Source organism: Microcaecilia unicolor, chromosome 3 (assembly GCF_901765095.1).
Source record: "Microcaecilia unicolor chromosome 3, aMicUni1.1, whole genome shotgun sequence".
NCBI lineage: Eukaryota > Metazoa > Chordata > Amphibia > Gymnophiona > Siphonopidae > Microcaecilia > Microcaecilia unicolor.
The window spans coordinates 320,043,246-320,062,345 of NC_044033.1; the positions used below are offsets into that span (position 1 = coordinate 320,043,246).

At 44.6% G+C, this 19,100-nt stretch overlaps 1 pseudogene; it reads right to left on the bottom strand.

Moving 5' to 3' along the window:
• Nucleotides 1-5,102: 5,102 nt before the first annotated feature.
• On the bottom strand, nucleotides 5,103-16,488 carry LOC115464665 (annotated as a pseudogene).
• Nucleotides 16,489-19,100: the final 2,612 nt, after the last annotated feature.

Sequence of the window (19,100 nt, forward strand, 5' to 3'; positions counted from 1 at the left end):
GAGAGAGAGAGATGTAACCCTTGAGTACTTCAGGTACATTTCTTTTCTTTTGAATATTGCTTCTTTTTCCCCTTTTAGATTTGTAATCTTGGATCCAAAATTGAGGATCTGAATGATATTTCTTATTTTTGAGGCAATTGACACAGTAGTGATTGTTTTTCCTGGTGTTATTATTATTACTGTATCACTTTTCTGTGTAAGTAGATTTGCTTGGATGTAATTTAAAAACTTCTATAAATAAATTTTTTTTAAAAAAGAAGATTTAATAATTGAAGTGAGGTGACCTGAGCTGGAAGTCACTGCACAGCGAGGTATGACACACTGATATTTTAGGCCCCCTTTTACAAAGTTGTGCTAGCGGGGTCCTAAAAGGGGTTAGTTTGGAAAAATATAAGTTCTAGTTTTTATTCATGTGCAAAACATGCAATTTTTATTATTTTATTCTAGTTCTGTCAACAATGTTAATTTTGTTTAGTTCTCATGACAAATAATATCAGTTCTTGCTTTTTTTTTTTTTTATTGTGAGCAAAACAGACAATTACAAACATATAACTTAGTACTTTTTTCAGTGTAAAACCAAACCAATAGCACAGGTAATGTCCACTATAACTGTTTAAGTTTAGAATTTACTTTCATAAAATACTTTCATTTCCAAGCAACAGACAAAAACTTGTAAATAAGAAAAGAAATATAAATACATTCACAACTAACACAGAGGCTTTGTTGCCAGAAAATGTGATTATGGTTGAGTTTAAAAAATGCTTGGCAGGTTTCTAGAGAACAGGTACTTCCAAACAGTCTAAACCAGCAACCATCAACGACCATGTGGGTTCACTTGGGCTGGGGATTTTAGGCCATGCCAGCAAGACCTCTCCTGATGGCACTAAAAATACTGCTCTTCAGCTAGGTAGATTGTAGTGGATGGCGTAGCCATGAGCGGGCTAGGGATCTCAAGCTGCGCCAGCAAGACCTCACCCGATAATGCTGAAAAAATGCAGCTCTTCATCTTGGCATAGCCTTGGGTGGGCCAGGGTCTACACACTCATGGCTGAACAGTGGTGCATTCTTAGCTGTAGCCTGTAGCTAACAGGTATCCCTTGCCCTGCCAGCTGAAGGTGACACTGAAAGCGCTGCTTTTCAGCTCTGCAGTCTGCTGTGTCTCTCTGACCTCCGCCAATACTGGTACCTGCTTAGTTTTTGCGAATGCGCTGAAAACAGAGCATGTGTGATTGCTGGAGTTGGTGGTCTTAGGGAGAACCTGCAAACTGCAGAGCTGAACAGCATCATTTACAGCGTCATCTTCAACTGGTAGGGCTTCAGATCCCTGCCAGCTACCGCTAAGAGTGCGCCAGCTCAGGTAGGAAGGATGGACAGTGCAGCCTACATCATTGATAATTTTCATTCCACTTTAAAGAATGTTTGTTATGGAAAATTATTATTAATTATAGTTCTTATTCTATTCACATCAAAATTTTTTTTTAATTCTTATCCAGTTCTCATTGTGAAAAAAATGATCCCCTCCGATATTCAGAGCAATTTAAGTGGGCAGGAGAGGTCTGCTGAATATCACTTCTGACTGGCCCCAGAAATAGTAGGCAGGTCAGGGGCAGTATAGGGGACTGCATTAGGAAGGAGTCCAGGGTTATGCAGATACTGACAATATTCAGTGCCAGTACCCATAGAGCTAAGCGGGTTAATTTAGGACAGCTCCGGCTTGGACCCACATAACTAATTTAGGGTCTCTTTTAATAAACTACACTAGCAATTCCCGGTGCAGCAAATGAGAGAATGCCCATAGGAATTGAATAGGCTTCCTCCCTTTTGATGCACGGGAATTGCTAGCTCGGCCCAGAAAAAGAGGACCTAAGTCCAGGAAATCCCCCCATTCCTCTTCCCGGTTTCCCAAACAGTACCACCTCCCTCTTACCCCCCTCCCAGCACAAGGGAAATTAAGCCCCCCCAGAACAAGCCCCCCCAAAGGTGTAGGTAGGCCACCTAGGATCTATCTGATGTCCCTGGGGGGCTATTGGAGGTAGGAGCGAAAGCCCCTCACTCGTGCCCTTTGCAGCTGGTCTCAGCAAATGGCTTCTCATGACCTCTCATGGCAGTTTCCTATACTTTCTGATTGAGGGGTGCTATCTAGTCTTTTGCACTGAGTGTCACATGTATGATAATTCCTCACAGGGCTCTTTTTGTTCCTGTATGCGCCGGTACAACGTACCGGTACCTTTTTTCAACTGTCCTAACTTTGAGCTATGCTCTCGCTCTTTCTCGCCACTGCCTCTGCCACCAACGATAGCTGTCCTGAGATTTTCTCCCTCTCTCCCTCCCCCATACCTGTTCCAACATGTTTTTTTTCTCTTCGGAACACTAAGAGACGCAGCGTTCCACATTCAGCTGCCTGCCCTGCGTTGGCTCACGAGTCCTTCTTTCTCTCTGCTGTGCCCCTGCGGAAACAGGAAGTTACAGCAAAGGGGGTGGGGCATGGCAGAGAGAAAGAAGGACTGCAGAGCCGACACAGGGCAGGCAGCTGAATGTGGAAAGCTGCTACTGTTAGTAATCAGAAAGGGAAAATCATTTCAAAATATACATGGGAGGGAGGGATGCATGCATGGGGAAATGTTTAGCGATGCTGGCAAGGGAGGGGCGGGGTGTAGGAGAAAGACATGCGGAGAGAGGAAATTTTCACCTGACCTGGGCACAGGGGGTGGGAGCGCAGGAGAGAGACATGCTGGACTCTGGAGTGGAGGTTAGAAAAAGCGGGAGACGGCCAAGGGGGGAGCCTATCATACTGGTTCACGCAAAACAATAGCAAAAAGATAATTAGAAATAAGGGACTGCCTATGCCTGGTCCATCTGTAAAAAGCTTAAAGCTGTTCTAAAGCTTTTCCAGTTGGATAGGCAGTGTCTTCAAAGGTGGAGGAGAAAAGATTTTTTAAAAACTTATTGGACACATGGATGGAGATGAGGGAAAGGGACGAAAGGAGAAAAACTGCACATGGATGGCGAAAATAGGCAAAAGCTGGATCCACTCTAACTCTTTCAGTCAAGTCTGCGGAGGACCCAGTTTTTACTTATGGATGTAGGGCAAGAAATGAAGAAGAAAGGAGGAAAGTAAACTGCTAAGTAAAATTCTGATTATTTTATTCTAACTTCTCAACTTTTGAGCTATAGGTTTAGATACCTGATATTCTCTTTAATTTAATGCTTATTTAATTTAATGCTTATTGTTTAATTAATTTGTCCTGTGAACCCTCTTTCCTTTCCTGCCTAGCTCTGATAGAGGATAGGCTTTTCAAACTGCATTGTTGTTCCCTGTTTACGCAAGGTATGGACATCTGAGGATATGGTGGCCATCTTGGATTTGGGCAGCTCCAGGATAGGGCGGCCATCTTAGAATTGGGCGCCTTAGGTTAGGGCGGCCATCTTGGAGCTGGGCAGCCTCAGGAAGGAAGCCCATATTTGGGCTTGAGGGTGTCTTCAGCCATCTTGAAGACAGCTGTGCATGTTTGAGCTTAATTCCTGTCCTATTTAAAGCCCTGCCTCCAGTCCTTCTATTCAGTTTCCTGATAGTTGCAGTGCTTCTGGTTTTGCTACTATTTGCTGCCTGGTTTTGACCTCTGGTTGATCCTGGGCTTGCTACTGTCTGCTGCCTGGTATTGACCTCTGCCTGATCCTGGACTTGTTACTGTTTGCTGCCTGGTACTGACCTCTGCCCGTTCCTGTCTCCTCTGCTGTCTGCTTCTGTACCTCGTTTCTCCCGTGGCTAGGCCGGACCCCATGGACTTTGTTCTGGACTCAGTTCTTCCTGCTGTTGGCTTCCTGCACCTGGGGGCTCAACCCCTGGGGAACGGAGGGTGACACAGGGGGAACTCGGGGTTGGCCGACAGGTCGGGGAGGAACTCTCCTCCATCGAGCACAAGGGCTCACATTCCTTCTCAGTGGGCCTGACGCATTGTGCTTATAAAGTTGCATTTTACATTGATGAAACTGCTATAATTATTGGGAATATTTAGATTTATTTACAAAAGGGAAGTTATATTCTAGGGGACTTTGAATTTGAAAGTTAAATTCTAGGTGAATTTGAAAGTTAAATCAACTGAAAATTCTTTGATCAGACTATCATTTCTGATCACACCTAGACAGCTTTCTTTGATACAGCACTTAGCTGACTCACTGGGACTTTATTTATTTATTTATTTGGATTTTGGATCACAAGTAGCAGCAATGGGATTTGAACTGGCCACCTCTAGCTTGCAAGACCAGTGTTCTACCCACTAGGCCACTCCTCCAGTTTACTCCACTCCCTTGTGGCCTAGTGGTTAGAGCACTGGTCTTGTAATCTAGAGGTGGCCAGTTCAAATCCCACTGCTGCTACTTGTAATCCAAATAAACAAAGGGGGTGTCAGAGGCATAGCAAAGGCATGGATGTGCTTCTCACAGAAACATCCCCATTTTGGAAGTCCTCAACTGCCGTTGCTTCCCCTCCTTAGGAAGGAAATCGCGTGCAAATGAGCTAACAGTAAGCAGCTCATTTGCATGCAATTTTCTTCATGCATACCCGTTCCTTTCCGGATCGGTAAGGGAAGGGATTTTTACCATTCAGTTAGTGGGACCAGTGCACTACGAATGCTGGCTCCTCGCATGACCAAATGGCTTGGATTTGGTCATTTCTGAGATAGGCGTCCTCGCTTTCCATTATCGCCGAAAACCGGGGACAACCATCTCTAAGGTCGACCTAAATTTCATGATTTGGGTGTCCCTGACCGTATTATCGAAATGAAAGATGGACGTCCATCTTGTTTTAATAATACGCGTTGCCCCACCTCTTTATGGGGCTGTCCTTACAGATGGGCGCCCCCATTCGATTATCCCTCTCTTTGGCACATGGTGGCCCCCTTTTTCCTGCAGATGGTAAAAATGGTTGTGCACTAGGTCAGTACATTGGTGCTCGGCCATTTACGCCCAGAGCCATTATTACTGTCACCTATTTAAGAGATGATAATGGCTCCAGTAGTAACCTGGAGGTAAGTGGGCAGCACACAGTGCTGCTCAATTACCGCCAGGTGCATCTCCGTACCTGGAATAAAAAAAACAAAATCTGACATGCCAGAAATGAGTCAATTCATGTCATTGCAGCTCAACCTTGATTTTGAAATATTTATGACATTCATGAACATTTGAATCATTTCTTTCTTGTATGGTTTATTCTATGCCACTGCAGCTCAGCCTTGCTTTTAAAACATTTTTCTCCTGAGTCCTCTCGTGAACTGTCAGTGCGCCCTTCCTTATAAAAGATTTATCACATTATAAAGACTGAAATGGTTTCTCTCCTGTCCTCTTGTGCTGATTCAGACAGGACATGCTTTTAAAACATTTATCACATTCTGAACACTTGAATGGTTTCTCTCCTTTTTGAATTCTTTTGTGGACTTTCAGGTAGGCCTTGCTTCTGAAACATTTATCACATTATGTACATTTAAATGGTTTCTCTCCTGTATAAATCATTTCATGCAGTTTGAGCTCAGACATCCTTTTGAAGCATTTATCACATTCTGAACACTTAAATAGTTTCTCTTCTGTATGAATCCTTTCATGACGTTTGCGCTCATACATGATTTTGAAACATTTGTCACATTCTGCACATTTAAATGGTTTCTCTCCTTCATGACTCCATTCATGCCATTTGAGCTCAGACATCCTTGTGAAACATTTATCACATTCTGACCACTTAAATGGTTTTGCTCCTGTATGAATTCTTTCATGAACTTTCAGATTGGTCTTGCTTCTGAAATAGTTATCACATTCTGAACACTTAAAGGGTTTCTCTCAACATGCTTTTGAAGCATTTATCACATTCTGAACACTTAAATGGTTTCTCTCCTGTATGAATCCTTTCATGTCGTTTCAGGTCAGACATGCTTTTGAAACATTTAGGACATTCTGAACATTTAAATGGTTTCTCTCCTGTATGAATTCTTTCGTGAACTTTCAGATTTGTCTTGCTTCTCAAGCATTTATCACATTCTGAACACTTAAATGGTTTCTCTCCTCTATGACCCATTTCATGCAGTTTGAGCTCACACATCCTTTTGAAGCATTTATCACATTCTGAACACTTAAATGGTTTCTCTCCTGTATGACCCATTTCATGCAGTTTGAGCTCACACATCCTTTTGAAGCATTTATCACATTCTGAACAGTTAAATGGTTTCTCTCCTGTATGACCCATTTCATGCAGTTTGAGCTGAGACATCCTTTTGAAGCATTTATCACATTCTGAACACTTAAATGGTTTCTCTCCTGTATGACCCATTTCATGCAGTTTGAGCTGAGACATCCTTTTGAAGCATTTATCACATTCTGAACACTTAAATGGTTTCTCTCCTGTATGAATCCTTTCATGTCGTTTCCGGACAGACATGCTTTTGAAACATTTAGGACATTCTGAACATTTAAATGGTTTCTCTCCTGTATGAATTCTTTTGTGAACTTTCAGATTTGTCTTGCTTATCAAGCATTTATCACATTCTGAACACTTAAATGGTTTCTCTCCTGTATGACCCATTTCATGCAGTTTGAGCGCAGACATCCTTTTGAAGCATTTATCACATTCTGAACAGTTAAATGGTTTCTCTCCTGTGTGACCCATTTCATGCAGTTTGAGGTCCCACATCCTTTTGAAGCATTTATCACATTCTGAACATTTAAATAGTTTCTCTCCTGTATGAATCCTTTCATGCTGTTTTAGATTAGAAATCCTTATGAAACATTTATCACATTCTGAACATTTAAATGGTTTCAATCCTGTATGAGTCCTTTCATGAACTGTCAGCTGACATTTCCATCTAAAACATTTATCACATTCAGCACAGTTAAATGTTTTTTTAGAGTATCCAGATAGGTTAGTTTTGTTAGTACCATCACAGTCATTAATTTCAGTCCTAAAACTGCTTATGTTGCTTCTCTTTTCTCTGTCTAATTTTTCTCCTGTCTGGGCTTCTGCTTTCACACTGCTCGGTATTATGCTACTGATACCTCCCTGACAGTCAGCTGAAGGATCAATGCCATCTCTGGAGGGGGCTCGGTGTTTCCATTCCTTTTTCTGCTGTTTATTGCACTTTCTCACTCTTTCACTATTATTCCTAAATCCATCATCTGTTGAATAAAAAAAATAAGAATATGATCCTTAATTTTACAGCTATGGAAAACAACATACTTTTTTTTTTTTTTATTTGTACCCCGCACTTTCCCACTCATAGCAGGTTCAATGCGGCTTACGTATTATATACAGGTACTTATTTGTACCTGGGGCAATGGAGGGTTAACTGACTTGCCCAAGTTACAAGGAGCTGCCTGTGCCTGCAGTGGGAATCGAACCCAGTTCCCCAGGACCAAAGTCCACCACTCTAACCACTAGGCCACTCCTCCTCTCCAAGGCGGCTGTGAGGGGCAGGAGCGAGGAGAGTGCGTTCCTACTCTGGGATAGATGTAAACCTGAGGAAAGGAGAGAGCTTTGTCAGGAGGGTGGGAGGGGGCTCAAAAAATAATTCTTTTTAAAGCGATGTGGGTGCCAGCCCAGTACTTAGTAGCTCATGTCTTGAGAGAGCCAGCTGGTAAATGCAAAACCCTGGGCTCCTCCGAAATGCCACCCCTTGTACTGCCCCTGACCTGACCACTTTTTTTGTGAGCAGTCAGAGGCAATATTCAGTGGTACTGCCTGCTTTATTGCCAATTAATTTGGGGGGGGGGGGGGGGTCAGGCAGTCCCAGGGGATTTAAATGGACAGGAGCCTCTGCTGCCCCTTTCAATTGCTTTCAATATTGGGCTTTGGGTGTTCACAATTACAAACTCATTGCAAACATAAATGTCTTGAATGACATATCCCCCAATATGTGTAAATGCCAATATTCTGACTATGCAATATTCTCTTAACTTTCATAGGGAGACATTTGGTCTTCCCTTATTTTTCTTCCTCCAGAACAGTTCAGCTGAGGGGGTTTTGCACTCCTACCAGCAGCTGATGAGCATTTTCTGTAATCAAAGCACTGGGTTACTTCTGAACTGCTCTGAAGGAACTAAAGAAAAGAAAAGAAACCTAAGATCACATGTCTCCTTCCAGTGTTCCTCCAGAGCAGTTCAGATGAGTGGCAAATACCATAACAGTGACCTTCACAAGGGTAGAACAGTAAAAGTCTGTGCCAGAGCCGGTGGTGGGAAGCGGGGCTGGTGCTTGGGAGGCGGGGATAGTGCTGGGCAGACTTATACAGTCTGTGCCCTGAAAAAGACAGGTACAAATCAAGGTAAGGTATACACAAAAAATGGCACATGTGCGTTTATCTTGTTGGGCAGACTGGGTGGACCGTGCAGGTCTTTTTCTGCCGTCATCTACTACGTTACTATGTTACAAAGACTGCATCCTGTCTTGCCTGCAAATCCAAACTATAATGCCTTAAAAAAAACAAAAGAATGTCCAGGATGCCTTACAAATTTCTAGATGTGCCACCAGACACTCCCTGCTCAGGAAGGAGCTTGCCTCCTCATATGATGCACGTTTAGCACTTCTGACACCAGGCTGTTCCCAAACTGTGGGTCATTTGCAAAATCCTCATTTGGGTTAAGAAGCAGCACAGCATTGGCATTCTCCTCTTTCCCGCTACCACCGCTGCCGGGCAGCTGCCTCTGAGGGTTGGCGGCAGCAGTGGTGAAAGTAGCAGCAACCCACAGGGGTCCTTCTCTCTGCACTCAAGGCTGATAGTTGTGGGAAGGACCAGCAGAACTATCAGCTTCACATGTAAGATGAGAGACCCACGTAGCCTGGTGATATGTTACGCTGCTCCTGCCGACTACAGAGAAAAACAGGTTGAGTGTTGAGGGGCATTGAGAGAAAAAGGCATTAGTGAGAAGCAGAAACAAAGAGGAAGGGCTGCAAAACAGGGGGACAGAGAAAGAGAGTAAGAAGAGGCTGGACGGCAAAGGAGACAGAGAGAATGAGACAGACACAGAGAGAGAGAGGGTGAAGAGCTTTTACTGCAGCGAACAAAGAGAAAGAGAGAGATAAAGGCAGATAGAAAGAGTGAAGAGGATCCATGGCAGTGGGGGAGGAGGAAGGGGAAATCCCGGTAGGGCAGTCCACAAATCTACATTTGCCTAGGGCCCGATATAGTGTTAATCCAGCCCTGGTGGAATACCCAGGAGAGCAAATGATTGAAGGGTGGGAGACTGTAGGTTGTGGCTTGGAATGGGATGTCCCATAAGAGGCCTGACTACTGCGGATCCAAAATTTCTGAGTGTTATTATCTTGTCAGATTCAGGGGTAGATGCATCAAACAAACGTTAAAAAATCTAAATCGTTAAAGTCCCTAACGATTTTAAAATAACGAAAAATGCACCAAAAAAAAAAGTCACACATGCTGAGATCGGTATTGAAACGTACAATGTATCAAAGAATCACAATACACATCGTTAATCGGCCCCCAAATCATGCGCAGAGCAGCCAAGCGTTATGTTAGCTGCTCTGCGCATGCCACGAACAGTCAAAACACAGTCAAATCACAAGCACATGGCTCCCAAATCAAAATAAAAAAAGGATCGGGAGGGGGCAAGGGCGCTCATCAGGAGCGTCCTGTACGGACGGCCTTGCCCCCCCCCCCCGCTGCTCCCCACTTTCCGCCGCTCCCCCCACCCCGAAAAAGCAAAATTCAAGCAGCCCCTGCCCCCTCCCTTCCTCACTACTCTCTCACCTCAGCTCCGCCTCCCGACATCCTCCGTCCTGTGCCCCGCCCCCTTTTGGGGTCGTCGCCGCCATTCCCCTCCTCCATCGGGCCCCCCTCCCTCTTACCGGGCCCGTGCAGCGCCTCTCTCCTCTGTCCGAAGGCGCTGCACGGGCAAGAAGAAAGCTGATGCCTGCCTTCGCCCAGCTTCGATGGCGCGTCTTTCTCCTGCTGGGCCCGCCCCTGTCTGACGTCGGTAACCTACGGAGGTTACTGACGTCAGACAGGGGCGGGCCCAGCAGGAGAAAGACGCGCCATCGAAGCTGGGCGAAGGCAGGCATCAGCTTTCTTCTTGCCCGTGCAGCGCCTTCGGACAGAGGAGAGAGGCGCTGCACGGGCCCGGTAAGAGGGAGGGGGGCCCGATGGAGGAGGGGAATGGCGGCGACGACCCCAAAAGGGGGCGGGGCACAGGACGGAGGAAGTCGGGAGGCGGAGCTGAGGTGAGAGAGTAGTGAGGAAGGGAGGGGGGCAGGGGCTGCTTGAATTTTGCTTTTTCGGGGTGGGGGGAGCGGCGGAAAGTGGGGAGCAGCGGGGGGGGGGGGGGGGGGGCAAGGCCGTCCGTACAGGACGCTCCTGATGAGCGCCCTTGCCCCCTCCCGATCCTTTTTTTATTTTTATTTATGTGTTTTCTGACGTCCTTTGGACCAATCACAGCGCTTTTAGCTCTGCTAATGCGCTGGGATTGGCTCACAGTTTGTTTATTTTTTCACTTAATGATTTTTCCTGGCACAGAGCTGTCCTAACGAGTGGTCCAGACCTCTCGTTAGATTTCCTGCCTTTTTCCTGCGTAAAGGCAATCGGAAAAGGTTAGTGCATGTCGTTTCAATGGGGTTTTCACACTAATTGCTCATCTCCATTCCGTTTTCGTTAGCTGCTGGCTTCCTCGGTAAAAGCCCTTTGATGCATGCAACGGATCAAATTTTCCTCGTTGGAGAGTCATTAAAGGCTCATTTAGCTTTAGTGCATCTGCCTCTCAATTGCTCTTCCTTTGCCTGGGGTTAGGTATCCTAATAACTTCAGGATTAGTTAATAGTGTGTGTCATCTTTAACTCACTCCCTTGACAGATACTTAACATATTTTACCATCGTTCTGGGTGTTTTGCATAATACATCATCTCTGAATTCATTTTTCATTGCTGCCAATTAGAGAATGACACAGGGAAAAATTTGTCCCCATCCTCATGGGTTCTGTCTCCGTCACCACAGGCCCCATCTCCATTCCCGTCCCTGTCCCCATCCCGTGGGCTCTGTTCTCATCTTCAGAAGCCTCGAACACATAATTTTATATTGAAATGTTTTCATTAAAGTATAAAAAGGAACAATACCCTGTGCAACTGTGGTTTATAAATCACAAATAGAAAACAATAATAACAATGAGCAACTATAATAACCCCACCACCAACACCTTCAACCCTTCCAACCCCAACAATAGCTGACTTCTGCTACCCCAAGGAATCCTAATTCACCCAGTTAAAATGTTCAGGGGTACAAAATACAACCCATTCTGTGTACACTAGAGGGGAGAAATATGCCCTATGAAGCACTGTTATGATTTTTTAATCTGTGGATGATTAAGAAGTCATCAACAATTTCAAGTTCTACTACCACTACTACTATTTAGCATTTCTATAGCGCTACAAAGCATACGCAGCGCTGCACAAACATAGAAGACACTGCTCAAAGAGCTTACAATCTATTAGACAAAAAATAAAGCAAACAAATCAATTAATGTGTAGAGGAAAGAGGAGAGGAGGGTAGGTGGAGGCAAGTGGATACAAGTGGTTACGAGTCAAAAGCAATGTTAAAGAGGTGGGCTTTCAATCTAGATTTAAAGATGGTCAATGATGGGGCAAGACGTAGGGGCTCAGGAAGTCTATTCCAGGCATAGGGTGCAGCAAGACAGAAGGAGCAAAGTCTGGAGTTGGCAGTAGCGGAGAAGGGAACAGATAAGAAGGATTTATCCAGGGAACGGAGTGCACGGGAAGGGGTGTAGGGAAGGATGAGTGTGGAGAGATACTGGGGAGCAGCAAAGTGAGTACATTTATAGGTTAGTAGAAGAAGTTTGAACAGAATGCGAAAATGGATAGGGAGCCAGTGAAGCGACTTGAGGAGAGGGATAGTATGAGCAAAGCGACCCTGGCGGAAGACGAGACGGGCAGCAGAATTTTGAACCAACTGGAAAGGGGAGAGGTGACTAAGTGGGAGGCCAGCAAGAAGCAGATTGCAGTAGTCCAAATGAGAGGTGACAAGGGTGTGGATGAGGGTTTTGGTAGAGTGCTCGGAAAGAAAGGGGCGGATTTTACGGATGTTGTAAAGAAAGAAACGACAGGTCTTGGCGATCTGCTGGATATGAGCAGAGAAGGAGAGAGAAGAGTCAAAGATGACCCCAAGGTTTCGAGCTGAGGAGACAGGGAAAATGAGAGAGCCATCAACAGAAATAGAAAACAGGGAGAGCGGGGAGGTGGGTTTGGGGGTGAAAATGAGAAGCTCGGTTTTGGTCATATTTAATTTCAGGTGGCGTTGAGACATCCAGACAGCAATGTCAGACAAGCACGCTGAAACTTTGGTTTGGATGCAAGGTGAGATATCAGGGGTAGAAAGATAGATTTGGGAGTCATCAGCATAGAGATGGTAGGAAAAGCCATGGGATGAGATTAATGAACCAAGGGAAGAAGTGTAGATAGAAAAGAGGAGGGGACCAAGAACAGAACCCTGAGGTACGCCGACAGGCAGAGGGATAGAAGTAGAAGAGGATCCACCAGAGTGAACACTAAAGGTGCTAAGGGAGAGGTAGGAAGAGAACCAGGAAAGAACAGAGCCCTGGAATCCAAGTGAGGGCAGGGTATCGAGAAGTATGCTGAGATTGACAGTGTCAAAAGCGGCGGAAAGATCAAGAAGAATGAGGATGGAATATTGACCTCTGGATTTAGCCAGATTTAGATCATTGGAGACTTTAGTAAGCACAGTTTCGGTTGAGTGGAGAGGGTGAAAACCAGATTGTAGTGGGTCAAGAATAGCATGTGAGGAGAGAAAATCAAGGCAGCGGCGGTGAACAGCACGCTCAAGTAATTTGGAGAGAAAAGGGAGGAGGGAGATGGGTCGGTAATTAAAAGGGACACGTAGGGTCGAGTGAAGGCTTCTTAAAGAAGGTGTGACCACAGCATGTTTAAAGGCAGCAGGGACAGTCGCAGTGGAAAGTGAGAGGTTGAGAATGTGACAGATAAAAGGAATAAGAGCAGGAGAGATGGCATTAAGAAGGTGGGTGGGAATGGGATTAGAGGAACAGGTGGTACATTTTGAGGAAGAAAGGAGAAGTGTAGTTTCCTCAATAGTAACTTCAGGAAAGGAGGAAAGGGAATGAGGGGAAGGAGAGAGAGGGGAACGGACTAGTGGAGGGAGAGGTGGCGAGGTAGAGAATGCAAGGTTTATCTTTTGAACCTTGTCGTGAAAGAATTCAGCAAGGATCTGAGGAGATAATGAAGGGGGAGTTGGGGGAGGGGGCACCTTGAGGAGAGAGTTCAATGTGGTGAAGAGAAGTCGAGGGTTAGAGCCAAGAGAGTTAGTCAGTTGGATATAGTAATCCTGTTTGGCACGTAAAAGAGCAGATTGGAAGGAGGTCAGCATGAACTTAAAGTGTAAGAAATCAGCAAGGGCCCGAGATTTCCGCCAGAGGCATTTGGCGGAGCGGGTACAAGAACGTAGGCAGCGGATATTAGAAGTCAGCCAAGGTTGGGGTTTTGTACGCCTTATAGGGCGGGTCATCAAAGGTGCAAGAGTGTCTAAGGCAGAGGATAGAATATTGTTGTAAGAAGAAACAGCCTCATTGACAGACGTGGATGGTGCCACAGTAGAGAGGAGGTTAGAAACATGGGAGGATAGAGATGAAGGGTCAATATCGTGAAGATTCCTAGATAAATTAGATAAGCTAGGACGGGACTGGGAGGGAGGAGATTTAAGTGTGAAAGTTATAAGATGGTGATCAGAGAGGGGAAGATCAGAGGCAAGGAAACTAGAGGGTGAACAGTTGGAGGAGAAGATAAGATCAAGACAGTGACCATTTTGATGAGTGGGGGAGGTGGAGCATAGTTGGAGATTAAAGGAGGATGTTAAAGCGAGTAACTTGGAAATATAAGAGTTAGAAGGATCATTAGCAGGAATATTAAAGTCACCAAGGATGAGAGAGGGGGAGGAAGGATCATGGAAGAAGGCAAGCCAGGCATCAAAGTCACTGAGAAAGGATGAAAGAGACTTATCAGGGGGACGATAAATGACCGCTATTCGAAGAGGCAGAGGAGAGAAAAGGCGGATAGAGTGGACTTCAAAGGAGGAAAAGCAGTGAGATTGAGGTAGAAGAAGGGGTTGAAATCTGGAGGAGGGAGAGAGAAGTAATCCAACACCGCCCCCGCGGCCAGCAGGGCGAAGAGTATGTGAAAAAAGATAACCGCCATGGCAGAGGGCTGCGACTGAAGCAGAGTCATCAGGGCAGAGCCAGGTTTCTGTTATGGCGAGCAGATGGAGGTGACGTGAGATAAAGAGGTTATGAACATATGGGAGTTTGTTGCAGATAGCGCGGGCATTCCAAAGGGCGCAAGAGAAGGGCAGAGGAGGGGAGTAGAGGAATAGTGATGAGGTTAGAGAGGTCACAGTGAGATCTGTAGAGTTGGGATAATAGTTGGTGAGGAGGGCCAGGATTGGGATTGATGTCACCGGCTGAGAGTAAGACAAGGAGTAAAAGGGAGCGGAGGAAAGTAGGAGAGGTGTGGCCATGAAGGTGTCGAAGGCGAGAGGTACTTAGGTGAAATGGGGAAGGCAAAATGGAAGGAAGAAAGAGATGAAGATTAAAAGCTAAGAGGGAGGAAGAGCGTAGGAGAGAAGGTGAGGTGATGAAGTCGATGGATGGGCAATGAGTTCCTGTAGCGGAGAGAAGTAGGGGGTGAGGGAAAAGACTAGGAAGGGAAAGGGTAAGGAAGAGAATGTGTATAGGGGCCATAGCGTGATTCAGAATTAGGTATAATTCGGTGAGGTCAGTAGTGACTGTAAGAAAATAGATGTAAAGAGAAAAATGCCCCAACAGCGGAGGCCCTGAGTGGATTGGAGTGGACCTGGGAGTCACTCCAGAGAAGGCTGTAAATGATATGCAGATCAGCTGGAAGTCCTCCACAGCACCTGAAAGGCAGCCGGTGGTAGAGCTGGGCACCTCTCAGCTGAGGAAAAGGCTTACCAGGGGTTAGGCCGAAGCCAGCATTCCTCCCCCTGAGGGTGGCCTGCCCTGATCCTAGCCAAAAAGCACCTGGAAACCCTGGCATTTGAAGCGAGGGCCCTGGGAAGATCGGAGTGGACCTACGAGTCACCCCAGAGACAGCTGTGAGGAAATGCAGAAGGGCTGCAAGTCCTCCACAGCACCTGGTGGGAGTGCTGGGCACCAAGAGCGGAGGCCCTGAGTGGATCGGAGTGGACCTGGGAGTCACTCCAGAGAAGGCTGTAAATGATATGCAGATGAGCTGCAAGTCCTCCACAGCACCTGAAAGGCAGCCGGTGGTAGAGCTGGGCACCTCTCAGCTGAGGAAAAGGCTTACCAGGGGTTAGGCCGAAGCCAAAATTCCTCCCCCTGAGGGTCACCTGATCCTAGCCAAAAAGCAACTGGAAACCCTGGCACTTGAAGCGAGGACCCTGGGAAGATCTCCTGTCCTCCACAGTCCTTCCTGCAATAAAAGATGTCTTCTTAGAAGATGTGCTGGTAGCAGAATGTACAGGATCCTGCATGCAAAGTTTTCTAGCTGTGGCCAGCACATTTGTTTGTTTTTCCAGAAAATAAAAATATTGTCGTCTGCATCAAAGATAAATAACATTCCAATTCATTACAAGGCTTCAAAGCAGAAAGTGACACGGAGACAAAATTTGTCTCCGTCCTCACGGGCTGTCTCCCCATCCCCGCCCCGTGGACTCTGTCCCCGTCCCCACATTTACTGTGGGTCCCTGTCTCTGTGTCATTCTCTACTGCCAATATTGTCTAATAAACAGCTTTTCTATTTTTATTAACATCTGAGCCTTGTGTCCGATCCTCTTACTGTTTATGTTTTAGGACTGCGAGTGGGAAGTCTTGATTTAATTCCCAGAGTACTAATTTACCATTATTTCTTTATTTTTGCTTCTCACTTGTTGCTGTTCCTCTCCTGGGGTTTGGTAAAACGTGATTTGTCCCCTAGTCAATCAGATTTTCAGGAAATCCACAATGAATATTCATGAGAGAGATTTGCAAGCACTGCCTCCACTGCATGCAAATCTCTCTCATGAATATTCATTGGCATATCCTGAAAACCTGACTGGCTGGGGAACCTCCAGGACCAGGCTTGGGAACACTGGCAGAGAGTGTTTATCTTGACTCCATAAGGCAGTTTTATAAAGATGAATAACAAACAAAATAAAAAAAACTTGCCTGTTACAGGAGAGTGAACCAGTTCAGATGTCTCTGATTCAGGATGAACCATGAAGGGGAGATCTTCCTCTTGTTTAATGTTCAGTGAGAACACAGATGTTACAATTGGGAAGCCTGTGATGAGAAAATAAGGGTATTCCGCGAGCCCTGATAAAATCTGTTTTCTAATATAAAATTAAGTTTCCACATCTTTGATGTTAATGATCCATCTCCTGTGATCTGAAAATGCAAAGTCCTTTAACTCCAAAACATTCACTTACTTGTTCTGGGGTCCTTCATGTTTTCTTTTCCCTCCAGTTCAGTGTTGCACAAAATATTTCTAGGCGGTTCAAAAAAACTGAGTTACCCCATTTTTGTATTCCTTACACTATCTGCTTTATTTAAATAAATGTTGCTTGTTTTTAAAATACTAAAAAGGATGGACCCAGCAATGTTATGACTTTATATACTCCTTGAAGAGATTTGCATTCTTTGAATGACGTTCAATTTCAACTTCCACCATGAAATGACATGTGTTCATGTGATACAAGAAAGAAAACGATTCCAGGCCAGGGTCCAGTTAGACTGAACTTGTCACCAACTCAATTACAATGTCAACCTTTTTATAAGATCTTTGGAAATGCACCGGTGACTCAACATGCTTCGACTGAATGCGGACCCATTTACAATGCAAACAGCTTGTGGACCTCAACTTATTGTTCAGCCTCTTCAGGTCTTATTGAGTTAAACTGGCAATTAACAAACAATAAACTGTCAGCTCTTCCCGTCCATGTGCAGAATATACTAAAGCATTGCACTAAGAAATGTCTTCTAAAAGTAAACAAAAAAATGGACAATCAAAGAAAAACTAAATCCACTGGATATGCTAAAGACAGGCCTTACTCAGGCAAATGTGTCTTGTAAGCTTGGTGTTAGAGAAGCAACTCTTCATGGCTCTTCATCAAGAAAGAGTCCAAGCTAAGGGAATCCATCTTGGATTATGACGAGAGTGAGGGTTTGCAAAGGAAGAGAGATTAAAACTCAGCACCGACAATGATTTGGATAAGACTGTGTTCAAATGGTTCACACAGGAAAGGGCAGAAAGAATGTCAATTTCTAAGGCCATTATACGTCATAAGGCAGAGTCTCTGAAACAAAACCTTGACAGTGAGCAAGGAATGTCAAGGTATTTCAAAGCAAGCAAAATAGATGGATATGGTGTTTTAAACTTCTTCATGGGATTTGGCAAGTTGCCATATCAGGTAAAATTCATCCAGCTGACACAGCTCCTGCTAATGACTGTGCAGATATTTATTTATTTATTTATTTATTGCATTTGTATCCCACATTTTCCCACCTCTTTGCATGCTCAATGTGGCTTACAATACATCATAAATGGTGGGGAAGTATAAGAAATAAACATTTAGTATTACAGAGGATTTGGGGTAACATGATAGTGAAAAAGCATGATATTAGTATAAGAAGCAAATGTTATGAGACATTTCTGTGGAGGAGTTCACATTTGTTACTCTTTGTGGTATGCCTTGTTAAAGAGATGTGTCTTCAGTAGTTTGCGGAAGTTAGTTCGTGGATCGTTTTTAAGTTGCGCGGTAGCGCGTTCCAGAATTGTGTGCTTAAGTAGGAGAAGATTGATGCATTCATTAGTTTGTATTTTAGACCTTTGCAGTTGGGGAAATTAAGATTGAGGAATGTGTTGGATGATTTTTTAGCATTCCTGGGTGGTAAGTCTATCAGGTTTGACATGTAGGCTGGGGCATCTCCGTGAATGATTTTGTGAACTAGGGTACATATTTTGAACGTGATGCGTTCTTTAAGAGGGAACCAGTGTAGCTTTTCTCGTAAGGGTTTAGCACTTTCATATTTTGTTTTACCGAATATGAGTCTAGCTGCTGTGTTCTGGGCTATCTGAAGTTTCTTGATTATTTGTTCTTTGTAGCCAGCATAGAGTGCGTTACAGTAGTCTAAATGACTGAGTACCATTGACTGTACCAGGTTACGGAAGACATTCCTGGGGAAGAAAGGTCTTACTCTTTTTAATTTCCACATTGAGTGGAGCATCTTCTTGGTTGTGTTTTTCGCGTGACTCTCAAGTGTTAGGTGTCGATCAATGGTGACTCTGAGAATTTTTAGGGTGTCCGAAATTGGAAGATTCAGTTTTGGTGTGTTAATGGTGGTGAATTTGTTTGTGTTATGCTGAGAGGTGAGTTTTAGACATTGGGTTTTTTCTGCATTAAGTTTCAGCTGAAATGCATTCGCCCATGAATGCATGATATGCAGACTTTGGTTGATGTCATTGGAAATTTCCTTTATATCTTGTTTAAATGGGATGTAGATCGTTACGTCATCTGCGTATATGTATGGGTTGAGGTTTTGATTTGATAGTAGTTTGGCCAAGGGTATCATCATTAAGTTGAATAAGGTCGGTGAGCGGGGGGATCCCTGTGGAACTCCGCATTCAGGTATCCATGTGGCTGATGTAGTCGAGTTAGATGTCACTTGGTATGATCGTGTGGTTAGGAGCCCCTTGAACCAATTGAGAACGTTGCCTCCAATTCCGAAGTACTCGAGGATATGTAGTAGTATTCCATGATCAACTATGTCGAAGGCGCTGGACATGTCAAATTGTAAAAGTAGTATGTTCTTGCCAGTTACTACGCACCTTCATAAATGAAAATGGATATTCTCCAGAGCTAATCAATCTATAATGCAGATGAAATGGGATTCTGTTACCGAACGCTCTCAGACAAAACACTTGCCTGCAAAACTGATGAACAAAAGGCAGAGGGCTTCAAGGAGATTAATGATCATGAAACACTGCTTTTTTGTTTGAACAAAATGGGTTCACGCAAACTGAAACTACTCTGCATTGGGAAGTCAAAATCCCTGCACTG